This window comes from Hippopotamus amphibius, chromosome 6, assembly GCF_030028045.1.
Source record: "Hippopotamus amphibius kiboko isolate mHipAmp2 chromosome 6, mHipAmp2.hap2, whole genome shotgun sequence".
Classification (NCBI taxonomy): Eukaryota; Metazoa; Chordata; class Mammalia; order Artiodactyla; family Hippopotamidae; genus Hippopotamus; species Hippopotamus amphibius.
This window is the reverse complement of record NC_080191.1, coordinates 134,148,638-134,163,527: the sequence shown is the minus strand read 5'-3', so window position 1 is coordinate 134,163,527 and position 14,890 is coordinate 134,148,638. Positions and strand designations below refer to the sequence as shown.

General features: G+C 39.9%; 1 pseudogene; it reads right to left on the bottom strand.

Moving 5' to 3' along the window:
- Positions 1-13,486: 13,486 nt before the first annotated feature.
- On the bottom strand, positions 13,487-14,349 carry LOC130854976 (tropomyosin alpha-3 chain-like; annotated as a pseudogene).
- Positions 14,350-14,890: the final 541 nt, after the last annotated feature.

Below are 14,890 nucleotides of genomic sequence, written 5' to 3'. Positions count from 1 at the left end.
ATTCATGAAAATATAATTAAAGGAGATTTTTAAACACTGGGTGAACTTTTTTTTTTTCCAGTTGAAGCTCATGTGATGACTGTTGAGTAGGGAACCTGGAGCACTGGGAAATATTTGCCTTTTCATCTCTTTGCAGCAGAAGAGATCACTTCTTCAGGGACAGTTTTAAGCAGCATTTTATGTCTTTGAGTGTTTTCACTGTGCTTTAAAGGCATCATTTGTAAGATGACTTGAGAAGAAATCAAATGTAATGAGTTTATTTGCATTTGGTGATGATGTTGCTAGTTTAAAAATCCTTCTGAAACCCTGCCCGTGGCGGGGGTGGACGGTATGCAGGCAATGCAGGCAAGAGGCTGTGTTTGGCAGATTAGATCACCGGAAGCTTTGCTGGGGATGGGGGTGGGGTGGGAGGGAGGATGAGTAGGGGAGGAAAGCAGTTACACTCTGCTTTCTCTCAGTTCCCAACCATTAACTTATCCCCAGTGCTGAGGGTCTTCCTCTCTTTGGACAAGCACCAGGATGCTGGCTGGGATAAGAGTGTAATGCTGAAGGGAGAGGGACCCATTTTCCACCCCTTAGTGAACCTGAGATGTTTCATCATCTTGGGGGTTCTGAACCCACAAAGTTCTATCTTTAGACCTTGGTTTGTTTTATTTATTTATTTATTTATTTATTTATTTATTTATTTATTTATTATTTTTTGGGGGGTACACCAAGTTCAATCATCTGCTTTTATACACATATCCCCATATTCCCTCCCTCCCTCTACTCCCCCCCCCGCCCCCCGCCCTTGGTTTGTTTTTAAAGTATCCTTGTCTTAAAGAGATTAACATGGTGTAAAGTTGAAATTCATTTGCAAAAAGGGATTGAATTTATCTGCCTTTTACAATTTGATGGAATCTGTATTCTTAAAAAAAAAAAAAAATCCAGGAGTTTACATATGGTTGTCAACCCTATCTCAAGGTGATTTAGTAATAACATAAATGGTTGGTCCAAGCAATGGGTCATCAGACCAATCCCGCAGGTACCAATGTGTGTCTGTCACCCATACATGAAGTATTCATCTACTGATAGACTTAGGAAGAGAAGGGAAGGTGAATTCATGATTACTATTTGGGAGTTGCCTAGTAAGGAAGAGGAGGCAATAAAGCTTAAATTTTACTACAAGCCTTCAGTGCTCAGATTAGACTCCTCATCAGGGTTTCACTTGTTCAGAGGATGGATCAAGAACTCACTCAGTCACAAGGAAATCACACAGCAAGTGAGATCTCAAGCAAGATATTAACAAGGTTTCTAAATTTCTTTCTTTTGAGAGCTAGAGAGTCCAGGGAGCCCCCATTCTCTGCCATGTCTGACTAGAGCAAGCCCTGTGGGTTTTCAAAATTCTCTCATTTGACTCCTTTCTTAGAGGCTGGATGAAATATTCCAAGCCTGAGCAGAGACATGTGCCTGGGAGAGTCCCCTGCAGCAGTGGCAGTATCTACAGAGGACAGAGTAAAGCTTATTTATTTATTTTATTTTATCAATTAATTATTTTTGGCTGCTTTGGATCTTCGTTGCTGTGCATGGGCTTTCTCTAGTTGCAGGGAGTGGGGGCTACTCTTTGTTGCGGTGCAGGGGCTACTTTTTGTTGCGGTGCAGGGGCTTCTCAGTGTGGTGGCTTCTCTTGTTGTGGAGCACGGGCTCTAGGCATACAGCCTTCAGTAGTTGCAGCACTCGGGCTCAGTAGTTATGGCTCTTGGGCTCAGCAGTTGTGATGCACAGGCTTAGTTGCTCCACGGCATGTGGGAGCTTCCCAGACCAGGGATCGAACCCATGTCCCCTGCATCAGCAGGTGAATTCTTTTTTTTTTTAATAAATTTTTTATTAAATTTCTATTTTATACATGTTAGCATATACATGTCAACCCCAATCTCCCAATTCATCCCTGCCCCCTACACTTTCTCCTCTTGATGTCCATACGTTCTCTATACCTGTATCTCTATTTCTGCCTTGCAGGCAGATTCTTAACCACTGCACAACCAGGGAAGTCCAAAGCTTCTTAACATCAATCTGGTCAAGCCATCTTTCCCACTTAAATCCCTTTAGTGGATCCCCATCACTTATGGAATAAGGTTACGTAGACTTTGCATATATGGTCTTTGATTCAGTGCCTTTGTTCTATACCTTGTTTTCCTCTGCCTTAGAACGCCCTTTCATCCTTTACCCAATACATTTTCCAAGATGTATCCTGGAAGTTCCTTGCCTATAGAGAGCCTTCTCTGATTGTCATCTCCTCTTCCCTGGCTGTACCCAACCCATCAAGAATTCCTCAATTCCATTTGGAGCCCTTGGATTCCATTTGATTGCATCCTGTTGACTTGTATGCCTCCTCCTGTAGACGTAGACCTCTCTGAGGGCAATGATTATGCCTTGTGCCCTTTTCCTAGTTCAAGGTCTAGTACTTATTTGTATTCAGTAAATGTTTGATAAATTGATGAATAAGAACTTAGGGAACATGTGAGAGAAAACATGTGTTTGATGTCTCAGTTTGTTGTATTCATAGAAGGAGGATGAGGCACAGAACCTTGTTTCAAGTGTGATGATGACTGAATTTATCTTTGTTTCCCTTTAATTTTTCATCTCCCTTTTCCCATCCAGCCCATCCTGTTCTCTCCTTTTTAATTTAGTGTCTCTGTAGTCATTTACCATAAGTAAGAGTAGCTGATTTTTGTAAAGTATTCCACAATTTAAAAATAGTTATGTATATGGCTCATTTCACTTGGTCCTTACAACAATTTTCTGAAGAGATGGGATTATCACCATTTCATAGCTTCCGAAAATAAATCTCAGTGAACGTGTGATTTGCCCAAGGTCATGGGGCCTAGGAAATCACCAAGCAAGGTTAATCCAATTCCTACTTTGGTTCTCTTTCCCCTACATATCAATGCCTTTCCTGAAGACTTTAGTAGTGTTTAGTTAGTATCAACTCTGGGTTGATACTAACTGGCTGCTAGGATTATGAGAATAGGGACTTGTCTTTAGGGAGCCACCAACTGGTAGAGATGCCGCATCATACTATATTGGTTTTGTTCCAGATGCCCAAACATCAGAAACATACTATGTATGGTAGTTGAGAGTATAAGGAAAGAGAATTAGAAAATTATGTTGCTATACATATGACATCTGTGAATAACCCAGTTCTTTAAAGTTAATAAACTTAATTTTTAGAGCCGTTTTAGATGCATAGCAAAATTGAACAGGAAGGACAGAGATTTCCCCTATGTCCTCTGTACCCGCCCATCCTGCCCATACACAACTTCCTCCACTATTGACATCATCTGCTACAGTGGGTGTATTTATTACATTAATGAGCCTACAATGACACATTGCTATCACCCAAAGTCCATTGTTAACATTAGGGTTCACTCTTAGTATTGCACATTCTGTGGGTTTAGATGAATGTATAATAATATATATCCACCATTGTAATATCCTACAGAATTGTTTCACTGCCCGAAAAAATCCTTTACGCTCCACCTATTCATCTCTGCCACCAGCCCACCACCCCTGGAGACTATTGATCTTTTTACTGTCTCCATAGTTTTTCCTTTTTCATAATGTCGTATACTTGGAGTCATGCAGCCTTTTCATATTGGCTTCTTTCACTTAGAAATATGCATTTAAATGTCCTCCATGTCTTTTCATGGTGTGATAGCTCATTTCTTTTTAGTGCTGAATAATATTCCATTGTCTGGATGTACTACAGTTTATCCGTTCACCTACTGAAGGACATCTTGATTGTTTCTAAGTTTTGGCAACTACATTAAAGGTGCAATACATATTGATGTGTAGGATTTTGAATAGACATAAGTTTTCAACTCATTTAAGTAAGTACCAAGGAGCATGAATACTGGATCACATGGTAAGAGTATGTTTAGTTTCATAAGAAGTTGCCAAACTGTCTTCCAAAGTAGCTGTACCATTATACCTTCCCACCAGCAATGAATGAGAGTTCCTGTCGTTACACATCCTCACCAGCATTGTTCTTCTCCTTCAATATTGAATTGGTTATTCTGGGTCTTTTGATCTTCAAATAAACTTTAGAATTAGTCTGTTGATGCCCACAAAATATCTTTCTGGGACTTTGATTGGAATTGTGTTGAATCTATAGATCATTTTGGGAAGAACTGACATCTTGACAATATTGAGTCTTTTTATCCATGAACACGCAATCTCTCCCTTTATTTTATTCTCCTTGGATAGATTTCATTGGACTTTTGAGGTCTGATTCATAGAGATCTTGTACATATTTTGTTAGGCTTATACCTAAGTATTTCATTTTTGGGGGTGCTAATGTAGGTGGTAGTGTGTTTTTAATTTCAAATTCTACATGTTCATTCCTGGTATAAGGAAAGCAATTGATTTCTGCATATGAACCTCGTATCCTGCAACCTTCCTATCACTTATTAGTTCCAGGAGGGTTTTTTTTGTTGTTGTTGTTAATTCTTCTAAATTTTCTACATAGAGAATTATATCATCTTTGAACAGACAATTTTATTTCTTTTCCAATATGAATACCTTTTATTCCTTTTATTTTTTTCCTTTTCTTGTCATGTTGTATTAGCTAGGACTTCCAGCACAATATTTAAAAGCAGTGATAAAACTGGACATGCTTGTCTCTTTCCTGATATTAGCTGCAAAGCTTTGAGTTTCTCACCATTAAGTGTGATGTTAGCTGTTGGTGTTTTGTAGGTGTTCTTTATCAAGTTGAAGATGTTCTATTGTATTCCTGGTTTGCTGAGAGTTTAACATAAATATGTGCTGAATTTTGTCAGATACTTTTTTTTTGTACCTATTAACATGACCATGTGATTTTTCTTCTTTAGCCTGTTGGGTTACATGAATTGATTTTTGAATGTTGAAACAGCCTTGCATACCTGGGCTAAATCCCACTTGGTCATAGTATATAATTCTTCTTATATGTTGTTGGACTTGATTTGCTAATATTTTGTTGAGAATTTTTACACCAATGTTCATGAGAGATAATAGTCTGTAGTTTTTAAATAATGTCTTTGTCTGGTTCTGGTATTAGGGTAATACTGGTCTCATAGAATGAGTTAGGAAGTATTCCCTCTGGTTCTGTCTTCTGGAAGAGATTGTAAAGAAGTGGTATAATTTTTTCCTTAAATGTTTGGTAGAATTCACCAGTGAACCCAATCTAGACCTGGTGCTTTCTTTTTTGGAAGGTTATTAATCATTAAGTCAATTTCTCTGGTGAATATAGATTTCTTCTTTGATTCATAAGTTATTTAGAAATGTGGTGTTTAATCTCCAAGTATCTGGGGATCTTCCAGCTGTCTTTCTATTATTCATTTCTAGTTTAATTATATCATGGTTTGAAAGTAGGCATTATATAATATATATTCTTTTAAATTATTAAGGTATGTTCTATGGCCCAGAAAGTGGTCTGTCTTGATGAATGCTCCATGTGAGCTTGAGCAGAATGTGTAATCTGCTGTTGGATGAAGTAATCAATAAATGTCTGTTATATCCAGTTGACTCATGGTGGTGTTGAGTTCAACTCTGTCTTTACTGAATTTTTGCCTGCTGGATCTGTCCATTACTGATAGAGAAGTGTTAAAGTCTCCAACTCTACTAGTATATTCATCTATTTTAGTTTTTTGCCTTATATATTTTGACACTGTTGTTAGATACATACACATTAAGGATTCACCCCTTTATCATTATGTAATGCCCGTCTTTATTCCTATAACTTTCCTTGTCCTGAATCTGCTCTGTCTGAAATTAATCTAATTACTCTCACTCTTTTTGATTAGTGTTAGCATGGTATATCTTTATCTCTTTACTTTTGATCACTATGTGTTTTTATATTTTAAGTGGGTATCTTGTAGACAACATATAATTGGGCCTTGGTTTTTGATCCACTCTGACAATCTGTCTTTTAATCAGTTTATTTAAATCATTGACATTTAAAGTGATTATTGATATGCTTGGATTAATATCTACCATATTTGTTACTATTTTCTATTTATTGCCCTTGTTCTTTGTTCCTATTTTTTGTCCTCCACGCTTCTCTTTTTTTGCCTTTTGTTGTTTTAATTGATAATTTTATGATTCCATTTTCTCTCTTTTACTGTTTTTAGTGGTTGCCCTAGAGTTTGCAATATACATTAACACCTAACCCAAGTCCACTTTCAGATAGTGGCATACCCTGGAGATTTTGGGAGTTCAGTTCCAGACCAGTTCACTTTACTATTGTAAAGTGGATATTACAATAAAGTGAGTCACATGAATTTTTTTGTTTACGAGTGCATAAAAGTTATGTTTTCACTATAGTGCAGTCTATTAAGTGTGCAATAGCATTATGTCTGAAAAATGTACCTACATTAATTACAAAATAGTCTCTGGCTAAAAATGATAAGCATCACCTGACTCTTCACCAAGTTGTAATGCTTTTGCTGGTGGAAGTTCTTGCTTCAGTGTTGATGGCTGCTGACTGATCAGGGCAGTGGTTGCTGAAAGCTGTGGTAGCTGTGGCAATTTCTTAAAATCAGACAAGAATGAAGTTTACCACATTGATTAACTCTTCCTCATTGATTAACTCTTCCTTTCATGAATGAGTTCTCTGTAGTGTACAATGCTGTTTGATAGAATTTTACCCACAGTTGAACTGCTTTCAAAATTGAAATCAATCCTCTCAAACCCTGCCACTGCTTTATCGACTAAGTTTATATGATATTCTAAGTCCTTTGTTGTCAATTCAACAGTCTTCACAGCATCTTCATCACAAGTAGTTTCCATCTCAAGAAACCACTTTATCATCCACAAGAAACAACTCATTCATTAGAGTTTATCATGAGATTTCAGCAGTTCAGTCACATCTTCAGGCTCTACTCCTGGTTTATTTCTATCACATCTGCAATCACTTCCTCCACTAAAGTCTTGAACCCCTCAAAGTCATCCATGAGGGTTGGAATTGACTTCCTCTAAACTCCTGTTAGTATTGATATTTTGACCTCTTCCCGTGAATCACAAATGGTCTTAATGGCATCTAAAATGGTGAGTCCTTTCCAGAAAGTTTTCAATTTACTTTGCCCAGGTCCATTAGAAGAATTGCTATCTATGGCAGCTATGGCCTTATGAAATGTATTTCTTAACTAATAAGGCTTGAAAGTCAAAATTACTCTGATCCATGAGCTACAGAATGAATGTTGTGTCAGTGGGCATAAAAATAATCTTAATTTCATTGTTCATCTCCATCAGAACTCTTGGGTGACCAGGTGCATTTTCAATGAGCAGTAATATTTCAAAAGGAATCTTTTCTCTGAGGAGTAGTTCTCAACAATGGGCTTAAAATATTCAGTAAATCATGCTGTAAACAGGTATGTTGTCATCCATGCTTTGTTGTTCCAGTTATAGAGCACAGGTAGAGTAGATTTAGCATAATTCTTAAGGGCTCTAGAATTTTCAGAATGGTGAATGAAAAATGGCTTCAATTTAAAGTCACCAGATTCTTTAACTTTTTTTTTTTAGGTTTCTCTTTATTTTTTTTAATTGGGGTATGGTTGCTTTACAATGTTGTGTTAGTTTCTGCTGAAGAATGGCTTCAATTTAAAGTCACCAGATTCTTTAACTTTTTTTTTTTTAGGTTTCTCTTTATTTTTTTTAATTGGGGTATGGTTGCTTTACAATGTTGTGTTAGTTTCTGCTGTACAACAAAGTGAATCAGCTATATGTATATATATGCATTAGCTTTTAACGAGACTCAGCCTGTCCTTTGAAGCTTTGGAGCCAGGCATTGACTTCTCCTCTCTAGCTATGAAAGTCATAGATGGCATTTTCTTCCAATGTAAGGCTGCTTCATTTACAAGGAAAGCCTGTTGTTTATTGTAGCCACCTTCACTAATTATTTTAGCTAGATCTTCTGAATAACTTGCTGCAGCTTCTACATCAGCACCTGCTTCTTCACCTTGTACTTTTATGTCATGGAGAAGGCTTCTTTCTTTAAACCTTATGAGCCAGCGTCTGCTGACTTCAAATTTTTCTTCCGCAGCTTCCTCACCTCTCTCAGATATGATAGAATTGAAGAGAATTAGTGCCTTGCTCTGAATTAGGCTTTGGTTTAAGGGAATAGTATGGCTGATTTTGACCTTCTATCCAGACTAATAAAACTTTCTCCATATCAGCAGTGAGGCTTTTTTGGTTTCTTATCATTTATGTATTCACTGGAACAGCACTTTTAATTTCCTTCAAGAACATTTCCTTTGCATTCACAGTTTGGCTGTTTGGCACAAGAGGCCTAGCTTTTGGCTAGTCTCAGCTGTTGACATGCCTTCCTCACTAAGCTTAATCATTTCTAGCTTTTAATTTAAAGTGAGAGATGTGTCATTCTTACTTAAACACTTAGAGGCCACTGTAGGGTTATTAATTGCCCCAATTTCAACATTGTCGTGTCTCAGGGAATAAGGAGGCCCGACGAGAGGGAGAGAAGGAATGGCCGGTAGGTGGAGCAGTCAGAACACACACATTTATTAAGTTTGCTGTCTTATATATGTGGAGTTCACGGTACCCCAAAACAACTACAATAGTAATGTTAAAGATCACAGATCATCATAAGAAATACGATAATGAAAAAATTTGAAATACTATGAGAATTACCAAAATGTCACATAGAGACATGAAGTAAGCAAATGTTCTTAGAGAAATGATGCCAGTAAACTTGTTCCACTCAGTGTTGCCACAAACCTCCAATTTGTAAAACGTGCAATAAAGCCAAGTACAATAAAACAAGGTATGCCTGTGTACCACTTCACAGGAAGTGTGAAAACATTATAATAGCAAAGTAATCCTGATTCCTCCCTTCTCTTGTTTCATTGCTGTCATTCATTTCACTTACATATAAGCACATATGCATATATGCATACGTTTATGTATGTTTTATATGTACACGCAAACGTACATAATCAAAAGCATTATTACAATTATTTTGAATAAATCAGCAGTTAAAAGAATTACAAAAAATAATTTTTATTCTGCCTTCAGTTACTCATTCTCTGATATTCTTCTTTATGCAGATCTGAGTTTGACCTATATCCTTTCCCTTCTCTCTGAAGAATTTAGCATTTCTTGCAAGGTAGGTCTACTGGCAAGAAATTCCCCCAGTTTTTGTTTGTCTGAGAGTGTTTTTATTTTTCCTTCACTTCTGAAGTATAATTTCAAAGGGTACTGAATTCTAAGATAATAGGGTTTTGTTTGCTTAACATTTTAAATATTTCATTGCATTCTCTTTTTGCTTGTGTGATTTCTGGGGACAGGTTGGTTGTTACCCTTATCCTTGCTGCTTTATAGGTAAGGGTTTTTTTCCTTCCAGCTTCTTTCAAAATTTTTCCTTTATCTTTGATTTTCTGAACTTTGGATACCAATCTTTAGTGGTTTTGTTGGCATTTATCCTGCTTGCTGTTCTCTGAGCTTCCAGTATCTATGGTTTGGTGTCTGACATTTAATCTGGGGAAATTCTCTGTCATTATTGTTACAAATATTTCTTCTGTGCCTTTCTCTCTTTTCCTTCTATTTCCATTACGTGTATATATAACTTTTATAGTTGTCCTACATTTTTTGGATATTCTGTACCTTTTTTTTGTAATTCTTCATTCTCTTTGCTTTTCAGTTCTGGAGGTTCCTATTGTCACATATTCAAGTTCAGAGATTATTTCTGCTGCTGTGTCTATTCTCCTAATGAGCTTATCAAAGGTGTTTATTGATCTCTAGTATTTCTTTCTGATACTTTCTTAGAATTTCCATCTCTCTACTTCATGTTCTTACATGTTCTGTTTTTGCATGTTGTCTACGTTTTCCATTAAAGCCCTTAACATATTAATCAGTTTTTTTCAAATTACTGTTCTGATAATTCCAACATTCCTGTCATATCTGACTCTGGTTCTGGTGACTGTCATGCCTCTTCAAACAGTACTTTTTTGCCTTTAAGTACCCTTGTAATTTTTGGTTGACAGGTAGACGTGATGTACTGGGAATTGCAGTATATTGGTCTCTAGTGTTGTGGTGGTAACATGTGGAGGAGGAGTGGGAAGCATTCACAAGTCCTGTGATTAGGTCTCTCTTTTTTCATGAGTTTGTGCCCCTGAGCTGTGAACTTCACCAGTACTTCTCAGTATTATTCCCCGCTTAGGTGGTACAGTTTGGTTAGTTGGGGTTGGAGTTGGGTATTTCCCTTCCCTCAAGTTGGTTAGGCTCTGATAAAACCCCAGCAGGCTAAGTTTTGGTAAAATGGTTTCTCCTGGGTGGGTCTTGTTGAGAAGACAGAATCCTCTAGCATATTTCAAAGTGGTTTCTTTCCCTTTTTCCCCTGCTGGAAGGTTGAGGGGATTTCGCTCCAGTATTGACTGTGAGGACCTGTGAGGTAAAACTCACAAAAGTGTGAGCAATGCCCTGCCCCATGACTGGGTCCTCCAGTAGTTTTTAACTCTCAGACTTGTCCGCACTGAGGCTCCATCATCAGTTCATCAATTACAGTTGGGATTTTCCTGCCCCAGCCCTGGTTCCCATGGAGATGTCTGTTCATGGATTTCTGCTCTGGTAAGTTGTAGTTTTCTGTATCCACCTGTGTATCTCCCCAATTTGGGGCACAGCAGTTCACCTTGTGACCTCACTTCCCTGACAAATCTTAGAAGAGACTGTTGATTTTTCGGTTTGCTTAGATTTTTACTTGTTGGCAAGGAATGGTGACGTATAAGCTCCTCACACGTTGGACTGGAAACTGAAAGTCCTGAAATGAGCCACCTTAAAAAAAATTAAAATAGCTGACGTCTTAGCTCAGGATCACACACGAAAAAACCTACGTCAAAACTTAACATGCTAACTTTTATTGGGGGTAGGGTGCGGTGGCTGCATTCCTGGGGAGCAAGAATGAGGGTAAAAGTGAATTGAGGAAGAAGAAGGAGAGGAAATTCAAAGGGATGAGTTACTGAGATGGCCACAACTTCACAATACAACCAATAAGATGCTTAGATTTGCAGGATGTCTCCAGAATAAGGAAAGACTGCAACTCAGAGCAGTCCATCGCAGAGAAGGAAGGGTGCAAAACGTATCTCTTGGTATCCTTCCTATCTACTTTCTTTCAATAGCGAAGTCCACTCTATGAGGCGTTAACCTCCTATGTGTCCGGGTTGTGTTATGCAGCCCCTTTGGGCAGCCACTGGGGCAACAAGAACCTCTGGCCTGCAGTGGGACAGTCTCCACATGTCGTTTGGGGCTACATGTGGGACCATCAGTGTGCAATGACAATGGCAGTGGCTGGGACTTAACCACCGTGGGGATATTTTGAATAGCTAGAAGCCTTGCAGATGGTTGATGCCTGGGTGGAATGGACAGCAGGGATGAGCGCATCCTGGGTGATACATAAGCTGGGTCTCCTATACTACATGCCTTGCACCAATCAGATTTATTTGCATCCTGTTATAATATCCTAGATCTTGTATGAGAACAAGATATGCTTCCTGTACTTCATTAAGAAGGGAGATGCCAAGGCCAATCCTTCCAAGTATCAGTCAGTTTCCATTTCTCAACAAGACTTAAAGAGGATTAACAAACCAAACTGTAGTTGTCACAGCAGCAGCTGGTCCCAGGATCATAGCTGATATTCATCACTTCGCTCGTTTGTCACCCATTCTAGTTTCTCTCCCCTTCAGTCGGCATTTCAGCTGCATAGGTTGCTTCCTGGTAGGTTGACACAGTCCTTCATCCCTGATAGATTTGAACCCTCCATTGTTTTCCTTCGTCAGGCAATAGTTGCTTTGAGTGTCCATTTACAACTATTGCTGAGCACAGAATCACCAAGAGATGCCTTAGTGAGTCCTACAATCCAGATGTACTGGGTTTTGCCCTCACTGTGTAGCAAACCCCCCCCCCCCCCTTCTCATGACAATCAGGGTCAACTAAACCAGTCAGTAGAGTAATTCTTTTCTTTTCTTGCTTATCCACCAGCATGAGAAGTTCAAAGCAGTTCAATTTCTAGTTCAGTGAAACTTATTGTAGTTTCTAGGAAGCCATGCTCCCTTGGGAATCAGGATCTCTAACCCAGCAGATATAAGCTTGTTGGAACAGAAAGCACAGATTCTGCAGGTGGGTCGTTAAAAGTGATAGGAGATGGGCTGATTCTAGTTCCACCCTTTGGTTTCTGGAGCCCCTGCTTTTTTTTTTTTTTTTTTTTTTTTGAGAGACTATTTCTTTATTTCAAAAAGACATTTATCAATTTTCAGTATCAAAACAGTTGCACTGTTGGTTTTTCTTTCCCCCAATTGGCCCCCAAGGAGACTACACCAAAGGAGAGTACATTTTAAGCCAATTAAGCTGCAGGATGCACAGCTAACAGACCTCATTGAAACCTCACCAAAAAGGGGGGATTGGGGAGGGAAAGAAATTTGAAAAGATTAGCACCCTGCCAGCCCCCAGACTAGAGAGCTCTTGCAGCCAACGGGGTGACCAGTGCATCCCAACCCCAAAGAAGCCAAGTTTCAAAACAATATAAAATTTAAAAACAGTTCTGTACATAAGCCATTCAAGATTTCTCTAGCACAAACTGATACAAAGCACTTGAAATCGCAGTTTTAAGCAGTTTCAGATCCAGGAAAGGATGATGAGATGAGTTTCATACGGCTAAATCAATGGCAAAACTTTCCTTTCTTTCAAGGTGCTAGGAGAGCAAATAAGTGGTCACCTCAGCATAAGGGGCACATGATCCATTCTGTGACAGGTTGGGAACGGGTAGAGCTGGGATAAGGATTTGGTCTCAGACAGAGGTCTCACCATCTTAATTTTGTTTGATCACTTCTGATGAAAAAAAAAATAAAGTTGCCCAAAGATACTGTAAAGCTGAAAACCTAAACAGCACTTTTTTTTTTCCCCCTAACTCCGCCTGGAATCACCTTTCAAGTTTGGCAGGTACTTTTTACAGAACAATGAGGTTTCCCAAAATGGAGCCTTTCTCTGGGCTCTCTGGCTCTCAGAAAGGCAGGCCCACCCTTTTTCCCTCCTCTACAAAGAGGGCAAGGTGCAATTAAGCTGAAAAGTTACCTTCCAAAAGTGAGAAAGGGATTAGACTGCTGTCTCAGAACTATGGAGTTAGCTGGAATGTTTTGCAAACGGCTGCTGCATCAACAACAAAAAAGGTAATTACAGAATGTGTACACCACAACATGCTTTTAAAGGCACTTTGCATTGTGCTCACATTCCCTTAAATGTTGTTTCTGAAGGTGCTCAGTCTCTAGCCCAACTGGAATCTCTGGGGAGAGGCAGAGGCGGTTTGGCGCAAAGCACACAGCGATGGGGGCAGGAGAGGTGGAGAAAGGAGAAAGCAGCCTTCCAGTTAAAGATCAGCTCTCAGTTTAAAGGTCAGTTTTAGGCAGGCTGGCCTCAGGCAGAGTCAGGGTCAGAGGGAGGAGCAGCGGCAGGGCGGGACTGGGGTGCTCTACATCTCATTCAGGTCAAGCAGGGTCTGGTCCAGCATCCTCTGTGTACAGAGATGCTCCTCTTTGATGCATTTCAGTTTATCTTCCAAATCATCAATTGTCTTTTCCAGCTTGGCTACTGATCTCTCAGGAAACTCAGCCTGAGTCTCTGCCTCCTTGAGTTTATCAGTAAGAATATTTATCTCTTCCTTTTACTTGTCTTCTTTTTGAGAATACCTTTTTCTTGATTAGCACTCAGACACTTCAGGCTCTGGTCCATCAGTCTGATCTGCTCATCCATCTCTCGGTAACAGGACTCTGCCAGCTCAGCTTACTCTTCTGTGCGTTCCAAGTCTCCCTCAATAATCACTGACAAGAGCCACTGCTTCATACTTCCTATCTGCCTCTTTTGCAATGTGCTTAGCTTTTTGGAGTTGGATTTCCTGGAGTTCCATTTTTTTTCTTCATGGTTTAAGGTTCAGTTTTCAATAATCTTTATACCTCTCTCACTCTCATCAGCAGCTTGTTTGGCTTCCTCCAGCTTTTGCAGGGCGGTGGCCACGTGCTCCTGAGCGTGATCCGGCTCCTCTTCAACCAGCTGGACCTACCGTTCAAGCCAGCGGCCTCAGCCTGCTCGCGGGCCCGCCTTTCTCCCTCCAGTTCCCGCTGGAGGCGCTCGGCCCTCTCCCCTCTCCCCATCATCAGCCTGCTGCTGCAGAACCTGGATCGTGCGCTTCGCCGCCCCCGTGGGGATGATCCTGGCCACGGTGCCCACCCAGCTTCTGCTCGTCTCCTCCGCTCCGCACTGCAGCCGATTCTCACCCCTACTTCCCCTGGAGCTCCTGCTTTTGGATTCGTGTTCAGGATCTGAGACTGCCACCATGGCCACTTTGTTCATTAGCCTGCTGTGCAAGCAGTGAATCGAGCCAGGAGAGAAGCTGACACCCAGAAAATAGGTAATTCTATCTTCCTGGTTATTGGGAGTCTCTTTGTGGCTATGCCTATTTTTTTCAGAGTCACTCCTGAGAGACTCTAATGTGGCAGTGATCCACTTCTATAGAACCCAATATAGCACACCAAACAGTCTTTGACTTGAGTTCAGAGTCTTTCTCCCTCCCTCAGTTAGTTGTAGGGAATAGGTGTGGGCTGAGGGAGTTGCATCAATGCAGCAGATGCAGGCGATATGGAGGTCTAGGCCAACAAGTCATATATTTTTGCATCTTCTGGAGTACTTGCATCTTCCTAAATCTCCTGTTTCTTTCATGCAGTAGTTTGTTTCTGTGCCTCTCAACCTTTCTCTGGGAGTTTCTAACACTAAGCTCATGATGGGCAGCTCCAGTTGCACAGTTACTTGGTGTACCATTGTCAGGCTCTCAGGCTTGGCTTCAGAGGGGATGGCCCTTCATGTTCAAGACACTGGACCT